Here is a 12352-nt window from a genome sequence, read left to right as displayed (position 1 = left end):
GCACACGACAGATGCAATTACCTCTCTCTCCAAACACACACACACACACACACACACACATAAACACACAGAGTCTCTCTGAGCACCGTAAATTGCCAGCGTGATATTAAATTACGTGTGACTTTCTACATCCGCTGCTATGTAATCCATTTCCGGTTCGTTGGCTGGCTTACATTTACCGTTAATCCCGTGCTAAGCGCCTCAAATAAATTATTCGCAGACCTTTTTTACCTATGCTATGCCCCTCTCTCTCCTGCTCCGCTCTAGTGTTGCCCTGAAATTTGCAATTAAAATGCATGCATCGCTGGTCCGGCTGCCATTTGCCATTCACTTGCCCCGTTTTTTTGTGGCAGCCGCTTGACCCAATTCACAGCACAAAAGTCAGACAGCATTTGGTCAGCGGCAAGAGCTTCTGGGCTGATTTAGGTTGCTGCAACCAGCGTTAATGTGTGGCAGCAACATACATACGAAAAAAGTATTCGAATGATGCGAATTCTGTTGGTTTTGTGGCAACTCTGCTGTTGCCACTGCGGTTCTTGGCTGTTTATCTGGCTAAACGCGGCTAATGGATTAGACAGCAACTCTCCAGCTCACTCTCTCTCTCTCTCTGTCTCTCTCTATTTACTGGTTAACTGCATTTGCATTTACCATTTAACTGCTAATGCACTCTATCCCTAACCAAATCCCCATCCCAATCCCAATTCCCATCTCTGCAGCGCACTTGATTATGCGCTTGAATGTATGCTATGAAAACAGACACAAGTGCAATGCGTCGTATGCGTTATATTCTTTAGTATCCCTATTAAAAGTATATCATTTTATATGACTAATTGATGATTATTATACTTTGCTTTTTATTAACTGTTTTAGTTTTATTTTAAATCAACGGAAAGCTTATAAAAAAGTTAAATTCTGAAAATATTAATAATTTGTAATCACACAATTTTATACGTTTTAAAAATGCCAAAAAAAAAAAAAGTAAAGCTTATTAAATGTTTAACAGGATTTCCTTTCTAAGCTAGTTTTGCATTTCATATCATATACATTTGTCAGTAATTAATTAATTTTCAGGCTGAATCTCATTTTCAGCAGTCTTTAATCTCTAGCTATGTTCTATAGCAATTCCAAAATTACACTTACAATGTGATTTGATTGCAATAATGTGCTTACAAAGATGCTTTTATGAAGACCATCTGTATATTGTTCTTTGTTACCTGCAACTGCAAAAATCAAACAAAAGTTGAGCAGGCTGCAGATTGGCTAGACTCCAGAAAATTGAATTACGAAGCCAACAGAAAATGCTGCTGCCCTTCCTGCTGTTTTTTCTGCATCTCCTCAGGCCAGTTAGCGGCATGCAGTTGCCGCATGTTGCGTTGTGGCACATCAAAGCCAAATGCACTTAATTGAGTGGATTCTCTGCTATCTCTCTCTCCATTTCTCTCTGGATGAATGACAAAGAACTGGCGACAGTCCACTGCATGTGGACTCTGCACTTGTATAGCTTGCAAAATGCTTGTCCATTAGCTCAATCAGACAGGGCTTCACCTGACAGCGGTCTGTAAATTAAATGCTTTAAATTGCACCCAAAAATTTAAGGCTCATTTTGTGGCCGGACGAGTTTTCCATTTGCCACTAGCCAGCAGACTCATGGAGTGGCATACATTAAGCTGCATACTAACGTGCAGCCGACCAGGGCCACCAGTGCAACCAGGGCAGTCAGGGGAAATGTGTGTCATCATCATGTGGCTGCCGTTTGGTTGCACTGCATCCCCAAGTATGCTCATTACAAGCACCAAGGCTTTCAAGTGCCTTTAAATTGCCATTCTGCGTCAGCTTTTGCCTCCTCCTGGTCTCTCCCTTGCTCATCCTTCTGTTCCCTTTCCCCTTCTGCTCTCTCTCTCTCTCTCTCTCTCTTCTGCTTTTGCCTCTGATCCTGCTTCTGTTGCTTCTTCTGTTCCTCCTCCTGCTGCTCATATCCGCATCTATGTGGCTGTCGCCTGCTCCTGATTAACGCTGCTGAATTGTGACCATTTTGCGCTTTTATCGCTTTAATTGTTGTGCTCGCTCAGCTTCTGTCACTGCTTCTGCTTCTGCCTCTGCCTCTGGCTGTGGCAATCCGACGACTGCGTTTCCTGTTGCCACAGTTTTGCATCCGTTTCCTGTTTGCAGGCAGCGCCAACGGCAACGATGAAGTGCAGCCCTGACTGGCAAACTGACAGCAATGCAGGTCACGCCACACTCACACACACACACACACACACACACACACACACTTACTTTGTTTGCTCATCAATTACATTACGTATACGCAGCGTTGAAAGATGTTGATTTTTAGCATCAGTTACTTATCAGCAAAAACAAACCGTGGATCAGCGTGTAATATAAATTTCATTATGGTTAGCGAAGCACAACACCTGGCAACCAACTTGGCAACAACAACAATTGGTAACAACAACAACGCAGTGAGTAAGCTATTGGCCTAAAGGCGTCTCATTAAAAATGCCAGCATGAATTGTTTGCCTGCCTTAAACAATATAATTAATAATGCATAATGCGCTCATTAAACGATTAAAACAGTATGCATCGAATTTACATATGTGTGTGAGTGTATTCATAATGTTATGAATGCGACTCGTGGAGCAATAATTGTCAATTTCAAGAGAGTTGCTTTCAGTCTGCTACGTGACATGTTTAAATCAATGGGAATCAGCAACCGAATTTACAAAAACATTTAATGAATTGATTTGCTCTGATAAATGTGAATATTGTGAATAATTGCTGGATAAGCCAAACTATACGCTACAAAGAAAATTAATGCTTTGATGGCAATAATAATCGAGTTTGTGTTTGAGTCTGTAAACAATATCATGTAATTCATTTTAATTTTATTATTATTTATTATTTTATTTAATATAATTGCAATGCATTTGTAAAATATTATTGCAGATAAATATAAGCTTTTATTTTATTTTATTGTGATTGCTGATAAATTTAATATTATAATTGTAATTACATTATTTTAGCTTTAAAAATCTAATCAAAATTTAAATTACAAAATACAATTATATTTTTAAATAATTAGGGACACGTACAAATTGTAATCCATAATACATCCATAAAATTTTCTTCTTATATATTTATTCATAACATAAGCAGGATGAAGTCATATAATTATTTGAAGCAAAGCATAAACTATGACTATAGTTTCAACTGCCTGTCTGTTTAACTGTCTGACTGGTTATGTATCTGAGTAGTTCATGCTTCATATGAATATGTATTTGCTGTACTCGTATTATTGGATTTCAGATGCTCAATGACTTTGCAGTTTGCTTGTTAAATACTATTGTGGCCATAAAGCCGCACATTAAATGCGCAGTCGAGTAGTTGGGATTGTAAATCACATTACACATACGCCTCGTATGCTATCTTGTGTGTAAGTGAGTGTGAGTGTGTGTGTTAGAGTGTGACTGTGTAAGGCTGCATTAGCTTGAGCTGCATTTTAATACACACAGCGCTAATAATTCACACAATAAGCTGCAAGGCAGGCCAGGCAGGCATTGCCATTGCCATTATTCATAGGGCAGCCATATAGTACAGTAGTGACTCGAGAAGAGTAAACAGAGGAGAAGAGGAGAGGAGTGGAGAGGAGGGCAACTGAAACCGAAACATATGTCTGTGCAATACAAAACAGGTAAGCAACGCCATATGCTTTGGTATGGCACCAAAAATATGGCAAACTTTACAACCAACGAAGGTTAAAGGCACGAGAGATGGGAAAAGAGATGTGAGGAGAGTAGTGAGAAGATGGGTTTGCCAGACAGACTGTGGAAGCGACACGTTTATAGCATTTTCCAATGCCCAGAGTGCGATTTTCACTTTTATTGTTGCTGCTGCAGCTTCTGCTGTTGCCTGAATGTTGGCAAAGTGTTTTGTAGTTGCTCACTGAGGCCGACTATATAACTGTCGGCTCTTAGCTTCCACTTTCGCACAGTGGAAAAAATAGCCGATCTAGCGGCTATAAATTCAACTTTTCATTCGCCTATTAATATACCAGAGAAATTTTTAAAGCTTTTCAATATGTTTAGCTGTCTCAAATCTGCAATTGCTTATAATAATTTATTTAATTAAAATAACAATTATACTTTTTATTTTTGATTTATTTGCATTAAAGCTAAAGGCTTGTTATTACTAAAAGAATATGTATATGTTATCTGTTATTGTGTTATGTCCCTAGTTTTAATGTTCGTTTTTAAATATTTTACCAAAAACAATTATTTTAGAATTTAATTTCAGAATGGTGTACAGACTCGAAACATTTATCTGGTTATAAAGCTTGAAGATTTATAATACAGACATTTATAACAAAATAAACAAAATAAAAAATAAATTTAAAACCAGCTTTTTGTTTGTTCTGTAGTATAAAAAATTATGGTATTATTTGTTGGGTTATTAATTTGGCTACATCTCCCACTGTGTTCCACTCTACTCTTGCCACGTCAGTGCCTCGTTTCTGGCTCTTGGCTCTTTTCTCCCGACTAACATGTGCAGCAGCAGCTGCACCTGCTTCAGAATACATTCATGCATTTATGCGATTTCGTTTTTACCAAGTTTGCCTTTTGTTCTAAGTTCTTTTTTGTTTTTATGACAGCTTCGTTTAGCTTGCAACATGTGTTGCTCCACCAATATTGTCCAATGTCCTATGTCCTGTGTTCTGTGTCCATATTGCAACTTGTTACTGGCTTAACGGACTTATGACTACTGACTACTGACTGCTGCTGCTACGGCTGTCACATCAATTAATTATGAGCTATTGCATTACATTTCCTATCCCTCTCCTTAGCTGTCCCCAATTGGATGACCGCACACACAAAATGGGCAACCGAAATAAAATGCCAATGAAATTTGCGTCTGACAAATTTGTTCGTCTGTGCAAAAACTGTTTGTTTGTTGCCACAACCCCAAAGCACATGTATACGTATATATCTATATTGGAATATTTCGATTTTATTGCTCAATGAATACAAGAGAGGCAGAGGAGCAGCGGAGGCAGCAACGGCAACAGAAATCCGGCCTGGATTGCATTAATGTGCGGCATTTAAATGCCTTGCGACCGCAAAACAAAACACCAAGCAACGTCCAAAGCCAAAGCCAATGCCAAAAAAGGGACATTCTGCATTTGCATGTTTACAAAATGGCACAGACACACACACAACAAAACAACTGACCACTTTAGATACTCGACTTAAATATACCCGTAGCTAATCTTTGGCAAGAACTAATTTTCTTTTCACTTTACTTTAATTTTATTTGTTTAATTTTAGTACCTTCTAACGTACTTTACTACAGTTGGTTAATTTTTGAGAAAGTAATGAGAAATCAAAGTTTTTCAAATGATGTCAAGGGTAAGGTAAATTTGATTATATTAAGCTTGTAGTCGAAAAATATGACAATTTTTTAATGTATAAAATTTGAATGCAGAATCAATTTGGACGCCAAATCATGAACAAAATGATATTCCACTTGAAAATTGGTTAAGTTTTGACAAAGTTATGAGAGATCAAAGTTTTTGAAAAAACCTCAAGGGGTTCGTAAGGAAAATTGGATAATATTTGGCTTATAGTCGAAAAATATGACATTTTTTAATGTACAAAATGTGAATGCAGAATCAATTTGAAGGCCAAATCATGAACAAAATGATATTCCACTTGAAAATTGGTTAAGTTTTGACAAAGTTATGAGAGATCAAAGTTTTTGAAAAAACCTCAAGGGGTTCGTAAGGAAAATTGGATAATATTTGGCTTATAGTCGAAAAATATGACATTTTTTAATGTACAAATGTGAATGCAGAATCAATTTGAAGGCCAAATCATGAACAAAATGATATTCCACTTGAAAATTGGTTAAGTTTTGACAAAGTTATGAGAGATCAAAGTTTTGAAAAAACCTCAAGGGGTTGGTAAGGAAAATTGGATGATATTTGGCTTATAGTCGAAAAATATGACATTTTTTTAATGTACAAAATGTGAATGCAGAATCAATTTGGAAACCAAATCATGAACAAAATGATATTCCACTTGAAAATGGGTTAAGTTTTGACAAAGTTATGAGAGATCAAAGTTTTTGAAAAAACCTCAAGGGGTTGGTAAGGAAAATTGGATGATATTTGGCTTATAGTCGAAAAATATGACATTTTTTTAATGTATAAAATGTGAATGCAGAATCAATTTGGAGGCCAAATCATGAACAAAATGATATTCCACTTGAAAATTGGTTAAGTTTCGACAAAGTTATGAGAGATCAAAGTTTTTGAAAAAACCTCAAGGGGTTGGTAAGGAAAATTGGATGATATTTGGCTTATAGTCGAAAAATATGACATTTTTTTAATGTATAAAATGTGAATGCAGAATCAATTTGGAGGCCAAATCATGAACAAAATGATATTCCACTTGAAAATTGGTTAAGTTTTGACAAAGTTATGAGAGATCAAAGTTTTTGAAAAACCTCAAGGGTTGGTGTTGGTAAGGAAAATTGGATGATATTTGGCTTATAGTCGAAAATATGACTTTTTTAATGTATAAAATGTGAATGCAGAATCAATTTAGACGCCAAATCATGAACAAAATGATATTCCACTTGAAAATTGGTTAAGTTTTGACAAAGTTATGAGAGATCAAAGTTTTGAAAAACCTCAAGGGGTTGGTAAGGAAAATTGGATGATATTTGGCTTATAGTCGAAAAATATGACATTTTTTTAATGTACAAAATGTGAATGCAGAATCAATTTGGAGGCCAAATCATGAACAAAATGATATTCCACTTGAAAATTGGTTAAGTTTTGACAAAGCTATGAGAGATCAAAGTTTTTGAAAAAACCTCAAGGGGTTGGTAAGGAAAATTGGATGATATTTGGCTTATAGTCGAAAAATATGACATTTTTTTAATGTATAAAATGTGAATGCAGAATCAATTTGGAGGCCAAATCATGAACAAAATGATATTCCACTTGAAAATTGGTTAAGTTTTGACAAAGTTATGAGAGATCAAAGTTTTTGAAAAAACCTCAAGGGGTTGGTAAGGAAAATTGGATGATATTTGGCTTATAGTCGAAAATATGACATTTTTTAATGTACAAAATGTGAATGCAGAATCAATTTGAGGCCAAATCATGAACAAAATGATATTCCACTTGAAAATTGATAAAGTTTTGACAAAGCTATGAGAGATCAAAGTTTTTGAAAAAACCTCAAGGGGTTGGTAAGGAAAATTGGATGATATTTGGCTTATAGTCGAAAAATATGACATTTTTTTAATGTACAAAATGTGAATGCAGAATCAATTTGGAGGCCAAATCATGAACAAAATGATATTCCACTTGAAAATTGGTTAAGTTTTGACAAAGTTATGAGAGATCAAAGTTTTTGAAAAAACCTGAAGGGGTTGGTAAGGAAAATTGGATGATATTTGGCTTATAGTCGAAAAATATGACATTTTTTTAATGTATAAAATGTGAATGCAGAATCAATTTGGAGGCCAAATCATGAACAAAATGATATTCCACTTGAAAATTGGTTAAGTTTTGACAAAGTTAAGAGAGATCAAAGTTTTTGAAAAAACCTGAAGGGGTTGGTAAGGAAAATTGGATGATATTTGGCTTATAGTCGAAAATATGACATTTTTTAATGTATAAAATGTGAATGCAGAATCAATTTGGAGGCCAAATCATGAACAAAATGATATTCCACTTGAAAATTGGTTAAGTTTTGACAAAGTTATGAGAGATCAAAGTTTTTGAAAAAACCTCAAGGGGTTGGTAAGGAAAATTGGATGATATTTGGCTTATAGTCGAAAAATATGACATTTTTTTAATGTACAAAATGTGAATGCAGAATCAATTTGGACGCCAAATCATGAACAAAATGATATTCCACTTTAAAATTGGTTAAGTTTTGACAAAGTTATGAGAGATCAAAGTTTTTGAAAAACCTCAAGGGGTTGGTAAGGAAAATTGGATGATATTTGGCTTATAGTCGAAAAATATGACATTTTTTTAATGTATAAAATGTGAATGCAGAATCAATTTGGAGGCCAAATCATGAACAAAATGATATTCCACTTGAAAATTGGTTAAGTTTTGACAAAGTTATGAGAGATCAAAGTTTTTGAAAAAACCTCAAGGGGTTGGTGTTGGTAAGGAAAATTGGATGATATTTGGCTTATAGTCGAAAAATATGACATTTTTTTTAATGTACAAAATGTGAATGCAGAATCAATTTGGAGGCCAAATCATGAACAAAATGATATTCCACTTGAAAATTGGTTAAGTTTTGACAAAGTTATGAGAGATCAAAGTTTTTGAAAAAACCTCAAGGGGTTGGTAAGGAAAATTGGATGATATTTGGCTTATAGTCGAAAATATGACATTTTTTAATGTACAAAATGTGAATGCAGAATCAATTTGGAGGCCAAATTATGAACAAAATGATATTCCACTTGAAAATTGGTTAAGTTTTGACAAAGTTATGAGAGATCAAAGTTTTTGAAAAAACCTGAAGGGGTTGGTAAGGAAAATTGGATGATATTTGGCTTATAGTCGAAAAATATGACATTTTTTTAATGTACAAAATGTGAATGCAGAATCAATTTGGAGGCCAAATTATGAACAAAATGATATTCCACTTGAAAATTGGTTAAGTTTTGACAAAGTTATGAGAGATCAAAGTTTTTGAAAAAACCTCAAGGGGTTGGTAAGGAAAATTGGATGATATTTGGCTTATAGTCGAAAAATATGACATTTTTTTAATGTACAAAATGTGAATGCAGAATCAATTTGGAGGCCAAATTATGAACAAAATGATATTCCACTTTAAAATTAGTTAAGTTTTGACAAAGTTATGAGAGATCAAAGTTTTTGAAAAAACCTCAAGGGGTTGGTAAGGAAAATTGGATGATATTTGGCTTATAGTCGAAAAATATGACATTTTTTTAATGTATAAAATGTGAATGCAGAATCAATTTGGACGCCAAGTCATGAACAAAATGATATTCCACTTGAAAATTGGTTAAGTTTTGACAAAGTTATGAGAGATCAAAGTTTTGAGAAAAACCTCAAGGGGTTGGTAAGGAAAATTGGATGATATTTGGCTTATAGTCGAAAAATATGACATTTTTTTAATGTACAAAATGTGAATGCAGAATCAATTTGGAGGCCAAATTATGAACAAAATGATATTCCACTTGAAAATTGGTTAAGTTTTGACAAGGTTATGAGAGATCAAAGTTTTTGAAAAAACCTGAAAGGGTTGGTAAGGAAAATTGGATGATATTTGGCTTATAGTCGAAAAATATGAAAATTTTTAATGAATAAAATATGAATGCAGAATCAATTTGGAGGCCAAATTATGAACAAAATGATATTCCACTTGAAAATTGGTTAAGTTTTGACAAAGTTATGAGAGATCAAAGTTTTTGAAAAAACCTCAAGGGGTTGGTAAGGAAAATTGGATGATATTTGGCTTATAGTCGAAAAATATGACATTTTTTTTAATGTGAATGCAGAATCAATTTGGAGGCCAAATTATGAACAAAATGATATTCCACTTTAAAATTAGTTAAGTTTTGACAAAGTTATGAGAGATCAAAGTTTTTGAAAAAAACCTCAAGGGGTTGGTAAGGAAAATTGGATGATATTTGGCTTATAGTCGAAAAATATGACATTTTTTTAATGTATAAAATGTGAATGCAGAATCAATTTGGACGCCAAGTCATGAACAAAATGATATTCCACTTGAAAATTGGTTAAGTTTTGACAAAGTTATGAGAGATCAAAGTTTTGAGAAAAACCTCAAGGGGTTGGTAAGGAAAATTGGATGATATTTGGCTTATAGTCGAAAAATATGACATTTTTTAATGTACAAAATGTGAATGCAGAATCAATTTGGAGGCCAAATTATGAACAAAATGATATTCCACTTGAAAATTGGTTAAGTTTTGACAAGGTTATGAGAGATCAAAGTTTTTGAAAAAACCTGAAAGGGTTGGTAAGGAAAATTGGATGATATTTGGCTTATAGTCGAAAAATATGAAAATTTTTAATGAATAAAATATGAATGCAGAATCAATTTGGAGGCCAAATCATGAAAAAAATGACGTTCCGCATGAAAATCGGGTAAGTTTTGACAAAGTTATGAGAGATCAAAGATTTTCAAATAATGTCATGGGGTTGGTAAGAATAATTGGATAATATTTGGCTTGTAGGTGACAAATATGAAATGTAATGTATAACATTTGAATGCAGATTCAAATTTTAAATGACGTTCTGCCTGAAAATCTATTAATTTTTGATGAAGTTACGTGTATGAGGGATCAAAGTTTTTAAAAAAAATGTCAAGGGTTTGTATTAAAAAACTAGATAGCGAATGGCTGATAGTCGAAAAAGATTAAATTATCTAAGTAAACAAAATTTCAAGTCATGTCCGAGGTGAAATTTCGCATAAGTACTTTATTTTTCAAAAAGTTATGAGAGTCTGATATACTCCTGCTATAAGTGAGGTCGGGTATGGGCGCCAGGTTGGGTCAGAAATTTGAGTCAGGACCGGGACCCAAGCAGATACATATTGTTCACATGGCTGTTGTTGGATTCAGACCCAACGCACAATTCGCATTGTTTGGCTTTTGTCAGTGGCAGCTAAGCTACCAGTTTTCTCCTTGTGTGTGCCGTGTGTGTTTGTTGTGTGTGTTTGTTGTGTGTGTGTGAGGCTCGCCTAATGCATGTGCTGTGAAATTCTGTGATTTATGACATTAAATGCACAAAAATGGGATTTTATTTGAATTTAATGGGTTTTTAGTGTGTTTTAATGTGATCCATTTGCGGAAATTTGCAGATTTGCAGGCATTCAACAGCAACATTTATTGTACAGCTATTGAAATCAGAAACTTGACAAATTGGTTGATTTAAAGTGCTTCAGATTCATATGCAAACAATAACCAATTGAATTGGTATGACTTACTTTAAATATAATTTGGATACTTTTCGATTTTTTTGCTTGGTCTTTGAATAATTTTGGTTTGCACGCTGACGCCTCCATTGGCTTTTTCCTGTTTAAAGAATCGAAAGTTGGATTTCACATTACCAATGGGCATTATTTTCGGCCAAGTTTCGCTGTTCATTAACATGTTCTTTATATAGTAAGTTTCTTTTGGCAGTTGACACTGTTTACCGTCGAAAGGAAGATTTGTGTTCTCTCCTTGTCACAATGTCTGCTTGCCATAGCTGCCAATATACTTCACAGATGTTCATCAAAGGCACTGAGAATATCATATTCCTCCATTCCCCATTTCTGAAAGGATCTGTTTGAAAGTCGTCTGACATCTGAAAGTTTTCAGCATTGATGTCCTCCGTTATGTAGACTGTTCCATTCAATGAACGTTCTCGTCCCATAATGCGTACATCACCAAAATCAATAATGGTTTCCTGTTCGACTTTTAAGGTATTAATTAACTGAAGTTCCACTTGGAACAATTTGCCGCACTTAAAAAATAAATTATTAATATATTTTATTAAGTGCCATTTTAAATAAAATTATTAATATTTATAATAAAAAATTTTTAATAAGTTTTCATTCGTATTTACCCAGCAATTTGTCACTGAGAACACAAGATAAAGTGAAGCAGAAAGCCATATATTGCGTTTTGTTAATTGCATTTTCGAGTCAGTCCCATTTATATAAATTTCAATTAAACAGTTTGCAATGCGCTTCCCCATCTAATCACATTAATTTGTGCAATTTTGTAGGCACAAACGAATTAATTGCTTAGAGCTTATCTTAAAATATTAATTAAAATTATATACCATCTGTCTGTGGACTGCATGCATCGTGAAATGGGAGCGTATCATCAAATCGGGCAACGTATACGTAATATCACGTATACGTCAGCGTGTCCGGAGCAAACAACAGCCATATGCACTACCAATTTATGGCTTCAATAAACATAAAGTTCATAAACTCCCAAGGCATCGTTGCTCATCATTTGCAGCGGATTGTCAAGGGGTAACAGCGGCAACAGCAACAGCAGTAACGGCAGCAACATCAGCAACGTTGTTCGGTCAAATAAATAATGAAAAAGAAAAGTGATGTCATAAAAATTTTATCTCTTAACTGGAATTGAGCAGCATGAACAAGCAGCAGCCAGAGCAGCAATGGCAACAGCAACAACAACAACAGCAGCTACTGTGGCTGCAGTAACAACAGCAGCAGCAGCAGCAGCAACAACAATGCTTGGTCATTTTCATATAAAAATTGACAATGGAATTGGCTCTTTTACCTACAAGTATGTGTATGCTTATCTCACTGTG

Source organism: Drosophila innubila (assembly GCF_004354385.1).
Source record: "Drosophila innubila isolate TH190305 chromosome 2R unlocalized genomic scaffold, UK_Dinn_1.0 1_C_2R, whole genome shotgun sequence".
NCBI lineage: Eukaryota > Metazoa > Arthropoda > Insecta > Diptera > Drosophilidae > Drosophila > Drosophila innubila.
The sequence above is the reverse complement of the archived record's forward strand: the minus strand, read 5'-3'. Positions refer to the sequence as shown.